The sequence below is a fragment of the Pan paniscus genome, chromosome 17 (assembly GCF_029289425.2).
Source record: "Pan paniscus chromosome 17, NHGRI_mPanPan1-v2.0_pri, whole genome shotgun sequence".
NCBI classification, from domain to species: domain Eukaryota; kingdom Metazoa; phylum Chordata; class Mammalia; order Primates; family Hominidae; genus Pan; species Pan paniscus.
The window spans coordinates 31,756,731-31,773,082 of record NC_073266.2 but is presented as its reverse complement, the minus strand read 5'-3'; the positions used below and the strand labels follow the sequence as shown (position 1 = coordinate 31,773,082).

At 41.9% G+C, this 16,352-nt stretch overlaps 1 protein-coding gene across 2 annotated transcripts in view; it reads left to right on the top strand.

Moving 5' to 3' along the window:
• Positions 1 to 11,563: 11,563 nt before the first annotated feature.
• ARHGAP28 (Rho GTPase activating protein 28) overlaps positions 11,564 to 16,352 on the top strand; it is a 230,113-nt gene continuing 225,324 nt past the window's right edge. For both annotated transcript variants that reach the window (XR_008621973.2, XM_055102779.2), the window contains exon 1: positions 11,564 to 12,015. The gene's annotated coding sequence lies outside the window, so the exon portion shown is untranslated. The remainder of the gene's footprint in view (positions 12,016 to 16,352) is intronic.

Genomic DNA, 16,352 nt, shown 5'->3' with positions numbered 1-16,352 from the left:
AGTGATATTTGACCTATAAAAATTAACCAATAGGTAGGAGGGCAAAGTTACCACTGGTTAAACTGAAGTGTTCAGGTTATTTACAAAGTTGCTTTTGTCTATTGTTGACAGGATTCATTTAAACTGTTCAAAGTGGTGAATTAAATGGAGAAGGGGTTTACCACCTCTGTATCCTTTAGGCCTTTAAGTATGCCACTAACTCTGCTTTTTCTAAAAAATGTGATACTGTTTGGTGACAGTGTGTATATGTGATGGCATGGATGAGGACTGGGGACTGTTTCAGAGGTTTCCACTTAGCCTTGAACACTACAATAGCCTTGAACACCCCACAAGCTCAGGAACCAGGGTGAGGCTCTTGCCATCTGTCAACTGTGTTCATTCCAATTAAACAATTTTGGACTGGGGAAATTACCACGGTCAGGTCTGTTTACCTAATCTACTATGAGCTGGATCTTGGCCAAGACTCCAAATTTCTCATACTCCACTCGAACAGGAGGACTGGGATGAGTTTTCCTATCTCAGTGTCAATGCAGACCCTGTGTCCAACAATGCTTGAAACTTTTGGCTTTCCCTTTTGCCATGTACGGTTACTTGAGTAAGTAGCCATATGTCTCTTTGAGGAAGAACCAGGAGACTCATTGCTCTATTTACTATTGAAAGATCCTTTCTCCTGGGGACCTAAGCTCTTATTCAGACAATGGACTATGGGTTTGAAACTGGCTCAGCTCTGGAAACTGGGCAAGGGATTATAACTTTTTATTTGGATGACTGCCTTCAGTCTTTTGGTCATACATCCTTGATTCTTTTTTGGTTGTATAGATTGAGACAACCCTTGTTTTACCACCTATCATACTTGAGGTGTACCATGTTCAGTTAGCCACTTGCATAGCCTACAAATCATGATCTTGCCACTTATAATGGCACCCACTTTCTTCTGCATTGAAGCACTGCCACCTAGCCTCTTTTATTTCAAGCTTCTGTCAGGGAGCACAGTTCTGTGACACCATCTTCCATCATTGCACTGGCCTGTAGAAGATAGTCACCTCCGAGCCTCTCTGGGGTGCATTCCTTATCACTCTGGTGTATGGGGTGTCCTCCAGGTTTTCTCCTGGAGCAAAGCTATCAGGTAGGTTTTCAGCCCTTACATAGCACATTCACTCCAGAAGGTCCTCCTCTCCAAACTGTTTGATCTCTTCTTCCACATTCTGCCATGAGTATTTTGGCATATCTAATTCACTCAATGTGGAGCACTGCTTTCTCCAAGCTTTGAAGTGCTGCCCTAGAAGCATGAAGCAGAGTTTAGCACCATCTCCGGATAAAATCTTCCTTATCTGACTTTTATGTTCCAGCCCACTTCATTAATCACCCTCAGGACACAGAGCCATTCATATTCCCTTGGCTCCACATGGTCTGTGATAGCTACATCCTGTAGCTCTTTTTGGGTATAATGCTTTTTCTCTCTTAAAGAATACAACACATCCCTAGTGAGTATACTGTGATTAACTCTAGTTAGGTCACTGGTGGCCAGGGAGGAAGATGGGGTTAGACACTGTGGGCAGCATGTGCTATCTTGCAGGGCAGAGATCTCTCATCATCTTCAGATAAAGGGTATAGCACAGGCCTATAGCAGAGAAAAGTGGCCACTTGTACTGGTTCAGAGGGCTCAGAGAATCTGGGAGTTCAAGATTATCAAATGCATCAACTCAGATATCCCTGTAACATGTCACACTCCTTTCCAACTGTGGCCTGGCCTGGGTGTAGCAGGTCTGACTGAGAGGTCAACTTCCTCTGTAGCTCGGATAGTATTCTAATTAGGTCGTGGGCCTACTCAGTTTTTTCTTGTCTGCTGGCTGCAGATGATGAGAGTCTCTTTATATGCTACAAAGGAGGCCCAGTGGCTTTCACACTTAGCCTTAATTAATGATTAATCACTGTGGTAGGCAAAATAATAACCCCTGAAGATGTCCACATTCAAATCCCTGAAACCTGTAGAAAAGAGATTTTACAGTTGTTGAGATGTTGAAGATTCTGAGATGGGAGATTAGTGTGAATTATCCGAGCAGGCCCAATGTAATACCAAGGGTCCTTATGGAAGCGGGGAGGAGGGTCGGGGTCACAGAAGGAGCCTGGATGGTGGGAGCAGAGGTTGGAAACATATGATTGCTGCCTGGGAGCCAGGAACCAAGGGATGCCTGTGGCCTCTGGAAATTGGAAAAGGCAAAGAAATGGAGTGTACCCTAATGCCTCCAGAAAGAATGCATCCCTGTCTATACATTGATTTTAGCCCACTGAAACACATTTTGACCTTCTAACCTTGAGAATTTTAAGGTAATAAATTTGGGTTGTTTTAAGCCACCAATTTCGTAGCAATGCATTATACCAGCAATAGGAAGCTAATACTTTTCACCGTCTTTCTGAAAACTTAGCTGTGACAGCCCTCAACAACAGCCATCCAATTCCATAGTCCTCAGGTAGTAAGACTTCCCAACCTCTCAAATCCCTAATATCTTGTACCTAATACTTCATTACCTTCCACCAAAACCCATCCAAGCTCACCACCGCTGAAAGTTTTAACAGTTAACACCGCTACTACTACCAGGGCTACTACCCTAGCATGGGGACCTCATGGCTGCTGGTCAGCAGGTGCTCCAGCTCCCAATCCCATTTGGTGTCTGTTTCCTTAAACCACTTCTGGCAGCAACTGTTGCAGACCAGGCTCTTCAGGAATCATACTGTGAGACAACGATTTGTGTGAATGAAATATATTGGTGAGAGCCCCTGGGGATGGAGAGCGGTGGGGACTGAAAGAAGGGGGAATGAGCAGAGCGAGAAATTGAACCAAGATACAGCAAAAACAAAGGCCTCCATGGATCCCACGCAGAGCTCTCTAGCTGGAATGGCCCTTCCAAGAGTCAAGACAGGCAGGAGTGCCAGGCTTTATCTCCTTCCACTTAAAAATGTATCATATTTAAGCTGCCTAGAAAGGGGGCTGTTTTAGTTTATTCAGACTGCTATAATAAAAATATAAATTGGGTGGCTTATAAACCAGAGAAATTGATTTCTCACAGTTCTGGAGGTTGGGAAGTCCAAGATCAAGCCACCTGCAGATTTGGCATCTGGTGAAGACCCGTTCCTCATAGAGGCCACCTTCTAGCTATTGCCCTCACTTAGTGGAAGAGGAAAATGAGCTCCCTCAGGCCTTTTATAACGGCACTAATTCCATTCATGAGGGCTCCACCCTCATGGCCTAATCACCCCTCAAAGGCCCCACATCCTAATACCATCATCCTGGGAGTTAATATTTCAAGATGTGAATTTTGGGGACACAAACATTCAGACCATAGCAGGGACATAAACTTGGGTGAATGGCTCTCTTTAGCCCAAGGGTAATGTCCACAGAGGGACTCAGCTAAGAGCTGTTAGCCACCAACACTCTCAGCAGCTGGGGAGCGAGCGCTCAGTCCTGTCTTGAAGGTGGGCAGGAATCGGGGTGGAGGGGGAAATCACAGTATCTGCTACCATATGCATGTGTGTGTATAGATGCAGGGACGGATGTGGATGTTAAACATGTCCTCGGTGAGTGAACATAAATATAGACACATTTACAGTAACTTTTTCAAATAGAAATGTCATGAACCTCTCCTGTAAGCATAGTCTAGTTTCATCCTCCTATCATTTCCTAGACTCATCAGTTGTGTTCATGTCTATATCCTAAGCAGGGTCGTCTTGCTGGAATAGGAGCTGCCTTCCCACCAAATTACAGAATCTCAGTACTTCCCTATCCCATGTCTTTTCAGGAGTTTGCAAATGTGTGTAGTGTATGTGGGGGTGTGAGTGTGTATGTGAGAGTGCATGTGTGAGGGTATGTGTGGTGTGTGATATGCGAATGTATAAGTATGTGATATATGTGGTGTGTGGATGTGGGTGTGGTGTGCATGTGAGTGTATGGAGGGAGTGGGAGGGGAGTGATCCGAATTGCCACCAGCTGATCTGATGTCCCTCCCTGCTCCCACCCTTTTTGGTGCCCTTGTCTTGTCACCCTTTGGCCCCTGTGTCTGGTGTGGCTCTGCTGATGCCAACCTCTGCTGCCCACAGGTGGCTTCCTTGCCCCTGCCCCAAGCCTCCTGGTGTGTGGGGGTCACTGGCTGGTCTTCCTGGGGTGCCCATGCAGTGCCACTCTGCTCTTGACTTCTCATATCCGCTGTCCCTGGCCCATGAACTCCCTGTCCCCTCCCTGGATGGTCAGTGGTTTTGTTTCTCTCTCTGGTTAGTCCTGACACTCACTCCTTTCTCTTTCTCACTCTTCCTCCTACAGGATAAGGCTTGTGCTCCTAGTAGTCTGGTTCTTTATTTTATATCAAATTCTTCTTCTACACAGCCATCAGCATCTCCCGAGAAGAAGGGAGAAGCCCTGAGTCCATGAGTTTTCACACACACACACACACACACACACACACACACACACACACACACACACACACACACACACACATTTAACCTGGACCCAATGGGCTCCTGCAATACCGATGCCTTGTCCCTGATCTTATCTTTCCTGCCAGCCTTCTGCCTTATCAGAGGCTTTTCAGGATGCCTCTTGCCTCTCCCTGAAGTCCTCTATTATCAACCCCACTAGTCCAGAAGACACATCTGTGGGTGTCTGATCCTGAATCCTAAACAGAGTTCAATTTTTTTCCTATAGAGTTTTTAGGCCTCAAGAAGTTCCGGGCTTATCCCTGTAACTCTGTTTAAGTATTGAGCATGCAGTGAAGGTTGAGGGTTCACCTGAGCATTCCATGGCTGTCCAGAGCCCAGAGCCTCCTGGCAGGAAGTGCTGCCCAAGACCACATCCCTGACTCTTCCAGGGCACATCCAGGAGACCTTGCTGCAGGTGGTGGAGTTGTGGCTCACGTGGAACTCATAACTGTGTGTCAGCATCCAAGTTGAAATTTGCTTTAAATCAAACCAATCTTTGGAAAATCACTTTTATTTAAATCTACTGTGAAGTAAGCGTAGTACCATTAATCAGTAAGTCCAACATTTGAACAGATTGTTGTTTCTTATTTGAACAGCAAGTAAATTAGTTGGTTTCTGTTTAGTAGCTATATTAAAACAATAACAATAATGACACAACTGTCTTAAAACTCTAGAATGACATTGAGCATGGTGAGGATCTTGCACTATAGAAAGCCTATAAATTCATACCTCTCATCTAACACTCATCCTGTGGCATATGCTCAGTAATGGTAGGCTGATTCAATTCTTTCCATTTCAGTTAAAATAACCCAAATAAGTGTATAGTATAGTGCTGTATCTATGGAAAAGAGATCAGAAGAAAATACATTAGGTGTTTTTTTTTTAATGGCCGCTAGCTCTGGAGGGTGAGATTATGGGTAATTTTACTTTATTTTTTATTACACTTTGTCCTAGTCCATTTTGTACTGCAGTAATGGAATACCTGAGGCTGGGTAATTTTAAAGAAAACAGATTTATTTGGCTTACTATTCTGCTGGCTGGCAGGTTCAAGACTGGGCATCTGGTGAGGGCCTCAGGCTGCTTCCACTAATGGCAGAAGGCCAAGGAGAGCTGAGTGTGCAGAGATCACATGGTAGAGAGGAAGCAAGAGAAAGAGAGGAGAGATAGCAGGTTCTTTTTAACAATTAGCTATTGTGGGAACTAATAGAGTCAGAACTCACTTACTCCCGCAAAGGGCATTAATCTATTCATGAGGGATCTGCTCCCATGACCTAACCGCTGCCCACTGGGCACCCCCTCAAACATTAGGATCAAATTTCAACATGAGGTTCAATGTAGAGGACAAACATCCAAATGTTTTAAAGCTTTTTTTCTTGACTATAAAAGCAATATAAGACCATTGTAGATAAATTGGAAAACGGAAATAAGTTTATGGAGAAGACAAAGATTATCCTAGCATCCCTATCACCTAGAGAAAGCAACTGCTAACATTTTGTTATATTTCATTTCCATTTTTTCCATGTAGCCAGATATGAACATACAGGTGTTAGACCTGAGTTCACACTGGGTGTTAAGTCATGTATTTTCATTTTGTATTTGTTTTTTCACTTAACATTGTATGGGGAGCTTTTTTGCTCATCTGTAACTTTCAAAACATCATTTTTAACAAAGGCTAAGTGTTACTACCCTATGGCGAGACACGAATATTATATCCAGTTTCTTGATATAAATAATGATGCAATGAATAAAGTTGTAAATATTCAACCACATATCAGATTCTTCCCCTGGGATAGATGACAACAGATAGGATATGGATTACTTTCATAATTAGAAAAAATATGTAAGTTACATTGAAAAGTATCAAGCATGATGTGGACAAAAAGACCTGCAAAGTATTGGGCTCCAGCACCAGGTTTGGGGGAAATAAGTCATCTTTTTCTCATGCCAGACAGTACAGGCCAGGAACAAGCCTGCCTGTGTTCTGTGAAGGAAACCAGTGTCTGATACATGTAGGTGGTCTAAGCCATCTTCCTTTTCCTAGGAGCAGGAAGACTGGGAACATCTTTCTTGGTAGCATGGAAGAGAAATATATGCAATAGTTATTTCTAACATGGGGAGATTCCTGGGGCAATACTGCTTCTGCCCTTTCACTGAAGGATGTACTCCACTCTCCTTAGAGGGATATGATGGCACAGCAGATAAAGCATCCCTGAAAAGAGGTCATTTTATAGATGCAGCCTCAAAACAGAGCAGCAGAAAGTAGGATGAGTGTGGCTAGGCTGTCCCAGTCACTGGGTGAGCCTAGAGAGAAGGACCCCTGAGCACCCACAGAGGGAGTTCACCATCTCACCCTCTAGGTGAGGGTGATAAACTAGGCATGAAAAGAAATCTTTTTCAGACTACAATCCATACTGTGCTTTGCATCATTCATGCCAGTTTACTAAAATATGCAGAGAAAATGATTGGTTCAAGCTGGGAGAGAGCGTTGCAGAGGGAAACAAGAGCCTAGCTTCTCCCTAGAAGCAGCTTGATATTCATCTCAAATTCATTTCATCCCCTGTATCTCAATGTGCTTCTCATTTGAGAAAACAGTTCAAACCACATATAAACAAAAACTGAGAAAGAAATAGTGGTGTTTCCTTATTTGAGATTTTTTAAAAATCTAAACAATTCTAGGAAATTATTTGGAAAGATTTTGAGATAAACTTTAAACTTTTTCTCTGCAGTAAGGTTGAAAGCTACAGGAAAGTATTTTCACTAACAAAGGGTGAAAATAACGTAAGTATTTTTAAAAACCCTTGAAATAAAACAGCAATTAATCTCTATGGAGTACTACATCCAATAAATGACATGAATGTATGTGTGTTTAGATAATTCTATTTTAATAAGCAGTTGCATATATATAGCATATATATATATATATAGCTTTCTGTTTTAGGCTAGCTTCTTTCCCTGTAAAAACAGAGACAGTAAACCTTAGTAGGCTACATAATAAATTATAATAATGGACATGATAGCTCTTGTGAATAGTGGCTTTTCTCTGAAGACAGTGACAGACAACCAAGTCGTTGCAATCTCTCTCTGCACAGCTAAATTAAGAGACTCCATCATCGATCATGTTGAATTTGTTAAAAGGCTTTTTATGTCACTCTGGTACAGCACTAGCCTATTATAGTTACTGTCATGCTCCTCATTTTGTTAAGAAACCAGCTGTTCTTAGAAGAAAGCAAAGTTGCATTTGATGTGAAAGAAATGAGTTCGTCAGGCTGGTTGTGAGAAAGGAATCATATTGGAAGATATAAAAGTTGGTAGAGGGTAAAACTTAAAATATCTCCAGGGTGAGGAAAATGAGTGTCAAATAAGAAACAACAAAAAAAACAATTATTCACATTAATATCCTATTAATATAAATTACTGACATTTGTATTTTTTAGAGGACATCATAAACTGTTCAATCATTTATATTTGATTTTCAAAATAATACCATGAGTGAGGAATTTATCACCTGTGTTCCTCAGCTGACAAAACTAAAGAGAAGAAGGGTTAATTAACTTGTTTAAAGTCACCGGGCTTTAGGCCATGTGCAGTGGCTGATGCCTGTAATCCCAGCATTTTGGGAGGCTGAGGCAGGCTGATCACTTGATGTTAGGAGTTCAAGACCAGCCTGGCCAACAAGGTGAAATTCCGTCTCTACTAAAAATACAAAAATAAGCCAGGTGTGGTGGCACATGCCTGTAATCCCAGCTACTCAGGTGGGTGAGGCAGGAGAATCACTTGAATCTGGGAGGCAGTGGTTGCAGTGAGCCGAGATTGCACCACTGCGCTCCAGCCTGGGTGACAGAGAGCAACTCTGTCTCAACAAAAAAAATTAAAAGTAAAGTAAAATAAAGTCACCAAGCTAGTCAGTGTCAGCATTGGAACCCGGCCATCTGCTTCTCAATCTGTAGCTCTGGTTGCATAAATAGGTCTCTACCTTCTTCTCATATTTGTATTTATGCATATCTGTAAATTTATACCCACAATAAGTTCAATTCAAAGAATATTTATTGACCTCTTAATAAACCTTCGAATTATGGTTTTGATTCTGTATCTCCTAAACTCATTTTTCCCAAAATACTTCAATATCATTATTTCTATATTCTTAGCAAAATGTATTAAACAAGTGGTCAAAATTCTATTATTTTCATTTATTGGCTGAAGAAGTGGAAGGGTTAAATGACATTCCTAAATTCAAATGAGCTAAAAGATGGCACAGAGCTGTGGAGAGTTCAGATTTCCTGACATCATCCTAGGTTCTTCACAATTTGTCACAGGTTTGTGGGTAAGACTGAGAAAATCATGTACCACCAACATTTTTTTCCTCATGGAGTCCAAATAATCTATGACAATCTGTCACTTTGTCTTATGTTAAAGTCTGTGTTTTCGTGAATCCAGCGTTAGTTTCTAATGTTCATCTGTTTGTGATCATGTCACTTCTACTTCCATTATAACAGCAGTCTGGCCCATCAAGGGGCTGAGATGAGCATAGTTTAATGCTTGTAGATGGGCTAAGTCTAGAACTTCACTCCTGGTGGCATTGTCCTGCCTCTCCATGCTAACTGCCTTTTAGCGCATGTACTGAGTGCCAGGCACTATGCTAAATGCATTATATGCATCTCTGTATTTAATCCTCATGATATGATCATTATAATCCTACTAAATAGGTTGAAATTAATTTGCCCAATTGTAAGTTGGGAAGTGAGAAGACCAGGATCCAAACCCAGGCAGTTTGACTCCCAAGTCCTGATACTTAACCATCATGCCACTTGCCTTAAGTCTCTACCTTGGAGCCATGTCAATCTCTAAATAAGAATACTGCTTCCTGTTCTGGTGCACCTTTCTCACCTTTCTCACTCCCTCTCAATTCAGTTTTCTTCTTCTGCATCAATCATTACTTGATGATGTTTAACCTAAGAGGCAGAACCCAACAACAGTTCTCATGTTTTAAGAAACCGCATGGACTTGGTACAGTATTTCTCTTGTGTAAACTGGTATTTGATCTCAAGCTTTTCAGAGCTCACCATCAGTCCCAGATGCTGTGCTGACTCTGCAGTGTATGATAAATTGCCTGCTCTTTCAGCTTCTGTGCTTTAAGAACACAGTCATCTGTCTACATTCGACAATTTCTGTGTCATTGTCAATGGTGTCTGAAATGTTTGTAATATGATGAGGTAAAAGAGTCCCCCAGATGTCAAAATATGTATTGTGACATAGCTTTCTAAATTCCTTACTGCATTCTCATATACAACTGCACAGAAAAAGTTGAACAGGACTGAACATAACACATAGTCTGACATCACTCAATTCTTGGTGGGCATGGAGAATTGGTAAACTTTTGAGAGTCTCCAAACTTACTGAAAAGTTGCCAAGTGCTTTTTATGAGATTCTGGAATGCACTTTAGAGATTCTCCTGCTATTCCCTTCACATTTCCTGTGCATTAAAGCTAGGTGCATTGTACTGTGCCTTGATATTAAACACAAGCATATGCTTTTGAATAGCTGACCCTGGAATTTCTAACTAGGATTTGCTTTTTTGATGTGAAGGTTATTGTTTGATATGGTTATTATTTTGTTTAATGTGAGATACTTAGCACTGATTAGCACTACAAGTGGCCATGGGTACATGAAAAGGTGAATTTCAACAAATGTAAATGTCACTCTGGGGAGTAATTTCACATATTTAAATATACAGACCATTCCCGACTTAACGATGAGTTGACTTACAATTTTTCAACTTTACAATGGTGCAAACGCAATACACATTCAGCACACTCCACTACTTAGGATGCAGCAATGTCTGCTCTTTTCAACTTATGATATTTTCCATTTATGATGAGTTTATCTGGATGTAACTCCATCATACTTCAAGAGGCACTTGTATACACACCTGTCAAATAGCCCTGTTTACACAAAATCATCAGACTTAACAATAGAAGGATCAGAACTATAATTTGTTATTTCCTAATCGTTCTGAACTTAGTATGGTTTGCTGAAAGTACCCTTCTTTGCCATCAAAAGTTATATAAAAAAATCTTAACAGGCAATCTAGACTGAACACTTGAAAGCCAAGTTGTAAGAAAGGCTTCTTTTTAAATTAGATGGTACAGAGATGTATAGATAATATTAGAAAATGTCAAGGGTGGAGGTAGAAAGGCTGATATCAGAGTTGTCTGGAATTTGTGACACAGCACTTTTTGCTCTGAGAGTTATTAAAGGTTTCCATTGCCTTTTCAACTCAAGTTCCCAGAACCTACTGGTCAACTCTACCCTGATTAGCTCCTTTGAATTTACAGCTCTTTCTTTGGCCTGTCATCAGATCCTCGTGGGATGGATCCGCTGGGCTCAGGCCCCTTTCCCTGTAATGGAGGGAGATTTGCCAAGTGTTCTAGCTTGGGCTTGGGATAGAAGTGATGTATAAATCTTGAGCTGGGCCCTTTAATTCCCTCCCATGTGCAGTATGTAGGGGCATTCTGTTTCACATCACCACTGTGACTGGAGTGTCCGGGAGCCGTGAAAAGAGTGCTGTCTCATCCACGCTGAGAAAAGTCCCTAAGTGCAGACAGGAATCTTTCCTGCGGGGCCACAGACTGCTATGTCTGAGATGCTGACAACCAGTGGGCACCGGCTGCCCCCAAGTTATTCCCAGGGCTTGGCTGGCAGCAGCTGAACTCAGTACAGTGTTGACATTCCGCTCCTCCGTACGTGGTTCTTGTCCAACTCAGCAGCGGCTCATGCGTCTCCCTCATCCCAATCCCGGCCCCATAGGTGGGAAGTCGGGCTCAATTCTCTTTCAAACTATTGTTTATACACGCTTGTATAAACATGCTCTGCTCCTTAGAGTATTTGCTTCTAATCTTAAAACACATTTTCTCCCCCTAAAAGCAGAAACGAAACAAAAATATACTCCCGGTTGTTATCAATCCAATCTTATCAGCACTAAACAGAACCTGACTTCTGGAATCCACTCCCAGGAGAGGGTGCCCCGCCCCTGCCTGAGGATGCCCCGCCCCTGGCTTCTGCGCAGCCGCACTTGCAGCCGCCCTGGGCAGGCAGTGGAAGGCGGGGCCGTGCTGCCTCTGGTGCGCAGAGGCAGAGGCCGCCATTGACCACCGAATCGGCTTGGCTAGAACTCAAAGCCTTGTGCCTGGCAGTCAGTCCCTACCTCACCACGTTGACACAGACTGTGTGGCTTTCAGTGTACCTTTCCACGTATTTTCCTGTCCAGTCAGATGAGAAGAGGGAACAGTCTGAGAGAACCACGAAACTGCCAAACCCAGTGGGCCCGAATATTCCTTCAAGATTTCAAGAAAGCCGACCTTGAGGACGGCCACGGGGCCAACTGCAGTATGGACAAGTCGTTCTTGTAGTTGCACAGATGGCCATTGACAAAAACAGCCCTGCTTGGGTGACTCCTGAGCCCTGATACCCGAATGAGTATGATCAACCGGTGATGGACCTGGATCCGGCTGTGGGAGTGTCCTGATGAGCCCTGGGCCAGCGGAGGTAAGCCCCAGGCTGGCGGTCACTCCTGGGCACTGGATTTGAAGCTCAGGGCCTCCTTACCCCTGCCACCAGACATCCACTGCGTTTTCTCCCCCATTTGTACCATTCCTTCCAAGAGAGTTAACAGAGTTCCAGGTCCCTCTCATAAAAACGACTGGGAATCGTGTCCAGAGATGTAGGCTGGGCGGAGGCTGGACCTTGGATATAAGTGAGGCTGAGGATCTGAGATGCAGACCAGGCATGAGTCAACTGAGGTTTTCAAGCAAGATCAGCGTCAGTGCAGAGGTACAGCTGTCTCTGTTTGGAGATTGGGGAGAAAATCCCAACGTTTTAGTACAAAGGGAGCTTCCTATCCATACGGTGGAATATCTAGATATTAGGAAAGGAGAATCGAATCTGCTGTTCATTGTCCCAGTTTTCAAAACACTTGTGGTGACCATTTAGGACAGTCCACTGCAGACTTTGGTTTCCTGACTTCTTTATATCCTTAAAAATGACTGAGGACCCCAAAGAACTTCTGTTCATATGGGTTTTATATATCAGTATTTACTGTATTACAAATTAAAAGGGAGAAATCTGAAACTATCAATTTATTTATTTGTTTATTTTTATTTATTTATTTATTTATTTGAGATGGAGTTTTGCTCTTGTTGCCCAGGCCGGAGTGCAATGACGCGATCTCGGCTCGCTGCAACCTCTGCCTCCCAGGTTCAAGCAATTCTCCTGCCTCAGCCTCCCGAGTAGCTGGGATTACAGGCATCCACCACCACGCCTGGCTAATTTTTTGTATTTTTAGTACAGGTGGGGTTTCACCATGTTGCTCAGGCTAGTCTTGTACTCCTGACCTCAGGTGATCCACCAGCCTCAGCCTCCCAAACAGGTGTGAGCTACTGCGCCCGGCCTTATTTAAAACAGTAATGAACCCCTTACATGTGAACATTCTTATGAAAAATAACTTTGTTTTCCAGAACAGAAGAGTAACATTATATTACATTTTTGCAAATTTCTTTAATATATTCTCTTATCTCAACATTCAGTCTGTTGTGATCAGCCATATAGACTCTAGAAAACTTCACCATCCACCCCAGGGTGAATGAGAGTGAAAAAGATAATGACACCTTGCCATTATTATGTAAATAGTTTTGGCTTGGCAGACTGCCTGACAGGGTCCCCACTTTGAGAACCTCTGGATTAGGAAGTTCAGAGGAGTGAGCCAACCACCACAACAAACCAAGTCAAGGTGCTTGAATTTGGCTCCTGCCTTGTAGCACACACTGGAGGTGAAGGTTTTTTGATGAATCATTCTTTTGATAATATTTTTGTAGGAAAACTTGAAGCAGTTTCATCAAGAATTATGTTTCCATGATATAAATGCTCCCTAAGTCTTCTCCTGGTGTAAGAATTTAGGATGAGAGGCTAATATTCAGTCTTTGGCTTCATAATGTTCTAATAAGGAAGGAGTAATTTATCCCACAAAAGTCACTGTTTCTTTATCTATTCATTTTTGGGGGCATTATAAATTCAATGAAGTGAAATTCTCCTGATTTCCCTCAACCTCCTTGATTGTTCTTTTTCAGTCTTCTTTACTGGCTTCACCTCTGCCTAAATGTCCAGAGGAGAGTAGGAAGGAGGAAATTCCATCCATGGTAGTTTGAATGGGCTATGCAAGGTCTCAAAGTATTACAAATAGCCATCTTTCCTGCTGGGTGATGGTCTGCTTTCTGGGTTGCAATGGGGAAGATTGATGACTTCTCAGTGCAGGAGAACTTGCAGTGTCCTGAGCCCTCTTCTGTATGCTGTCTCCCTAAATGATTTCATCCAATCCCATGGCTTTCAGTGTTTTTATCCTCAAAACACATTATCTACCACCATTGCTTCTAAATTGAGTTCTGGGCTGAAATTTTAACTGCCTACATGATGTCTCTACTTTTATATCCTGGAGACAACTCAAATTTAACAAAGCCAAAACTGAACTATCTTTCTCCTTAGTGTATATACTCAAATGTGTTTCTTCTTCATTTTTCCCAAGTTAGAAATTTGCATCATAGTCTTCTAAGTCGCTCAGACTATAATTCTGGAAGTCATTCTTGAGACCAACTCATCTTGACCTCTTATACTCTAGTCTGCAATCTAGTTCTGTTGATTTTAATTTCAAATTGTATCTCTACTACTTTAGCTTTTTTCATTACCTCAGTCCAACTTTACTATCATCTTGTGACTGGACTACCACCAGCATCCTTCCTAACTATTCTCCTTATATCCACATACACCATGTTCCCCCTCCAATCTGTCTCCAACAAATTTTTTTAAATCAGAAATACAAATACATCACTCTCCTTTCTATAGTTTTTCCCTGGCCTATCAATGTTCTTAGGATAAAGGTCAAAGTTCTTACCATAGTTCAAAGATACTGGCCCCAGTCTACTTCTCCAGCCTCTTCTTACACCTCTCTCCCCATCACTGTCTGTGAAACCACCCACAGGGGTTTTCATTCATTCAGTGGCCAATATTTATGTATTGAACATGCACATTGTGCCAGGCACTGAGGATACATACAGTGAGTGGTAAACAAGGCCAAGGATCCTATTCTTATGGAAATTATATTCTAGAGTAGGGAATTAGGTGACAAGCAATGATATCCATAAATGTCCAAGATAATTTCATATAGTTAAAGTGCTATGAAGAAAATAAAACAATGTGATAGAAAGCCAGTAGTAGGCTATTTTTAATTGGGTGGTCAGAGAAGACCATGCTCTGAAGCTGAGATCAGAGTGACAGGAAGGAGCCAGGTCAGCCATGTTAATATATGGGAACAGAGCATTCCAGGGTAGTGGTGACAACAAAGATAAAAACTCCAAGGCAGATACTGATTCATGAAATAGACCAGTGGGACTTGTCTTAGTATTAGTTTTCAATTGCTGCTGTAATAAATTACCACAAAATTTTGGCTTAAAACAACACAGATTTACTGTCTTTCATTTCTGGGTCGGAAGTCTGAAATGGTCTCACTGGACTAAAACCAAGGTATTCGTTTCTGGAGACTTTAGGGGAGAATCTGTTTCCTTGCCCTTTCTGGCTTCCAGAGGCTGCCCCCAATCATTGGCTCATGGCCCTCCATCTCCATCTTCAAAGCAAGCAGCATGGGTTGATGCTCACACCACATCGCTTTGATGGCCTTGCTTCTATCATCATGTCTTCTCTGACTCTGACTCTTCTGCCTCCCTATTCAATTTTCAGAACCCTTCTAATTACATTGGACTGCCCAGATAGTCCAGGATAATCCCCCCATTTTAAGGTCAGTGATTAGTAACCTTGATTTCATCTGCAACCTCAATTCTTCTTAGCCATGTAAGATAACATATTCACAGTTTCCAGGGATTAGGATGTGGATATTTTGGTGGGGGAGGGGGGAAGGAGGCATTATTCTGCCTACCACAGGTAGAAAAGTATGAACAGAGATGATGTCAAAGAGGTGAGCTTGGACCAAGTTATGAAAGGCTTGTAGACCATATTAAGGAGTTTGAATTTTATTTCATCTAAAAGGAAAAGCTGTTGAAGGGTTTTAAGCAGGGTAGTTAAGTGATCTGAATTGCATTTTGAAAGGAACGTTCTGTTTTCCATATGGAACTGGATTTAAGAGGGAAAAAGTGGCAACAGGGATTCTAGTTAGGAAATGTGGGAACTTCTCTGGGCTTGATTAGTTGGATTAGGGTGGTAGCAATAAAGGTGGAGAGAAGGGAATGATTATAGGATATATTTTGGAGATAGAAACTTGCTAATATCTTTATATGGATGTATAATAAGGGGAAGGGAAAAATGAAGGATAAGTACTTCATTTATTGAAATGGAGAACCTGGAAGATGACCAAATTTGAAGTGATAGAAATCAATTTTTTTCTCCCATTAACTGTGAAAGGCACCTTTGGTGTTCAAATGGAGATGTCAATATGGCAATTATATGCATAAGTCTGCATCTCAGAACTGGTTAGGTCCTTTGCTATTTTATTTCTTCTGTAGTTCATTGTTTACATATGATACTTGGCAGCCATTCATGAAATAATATAAAGTTCTATCAGGACCAGCTTGAACAGCTATTAAACATTTTGTCCTGAAAAACAATTCAGAATGATGCCAGAACAACTGGACATCCACATGCACAAAGATGAATGTAGACCTTACACCCATCACAAAACTTAACTGAAAATTGATCACAGACCTAAATGTAAAACACAAAACCATAAAACTCCTAGAAGATAACATAAGAGAAAATCTAGAAGACCTCATGTTCTGCAATGACTTTTTACATCCAACACCAAAGTCTCAATTCCTGAAAGAAGG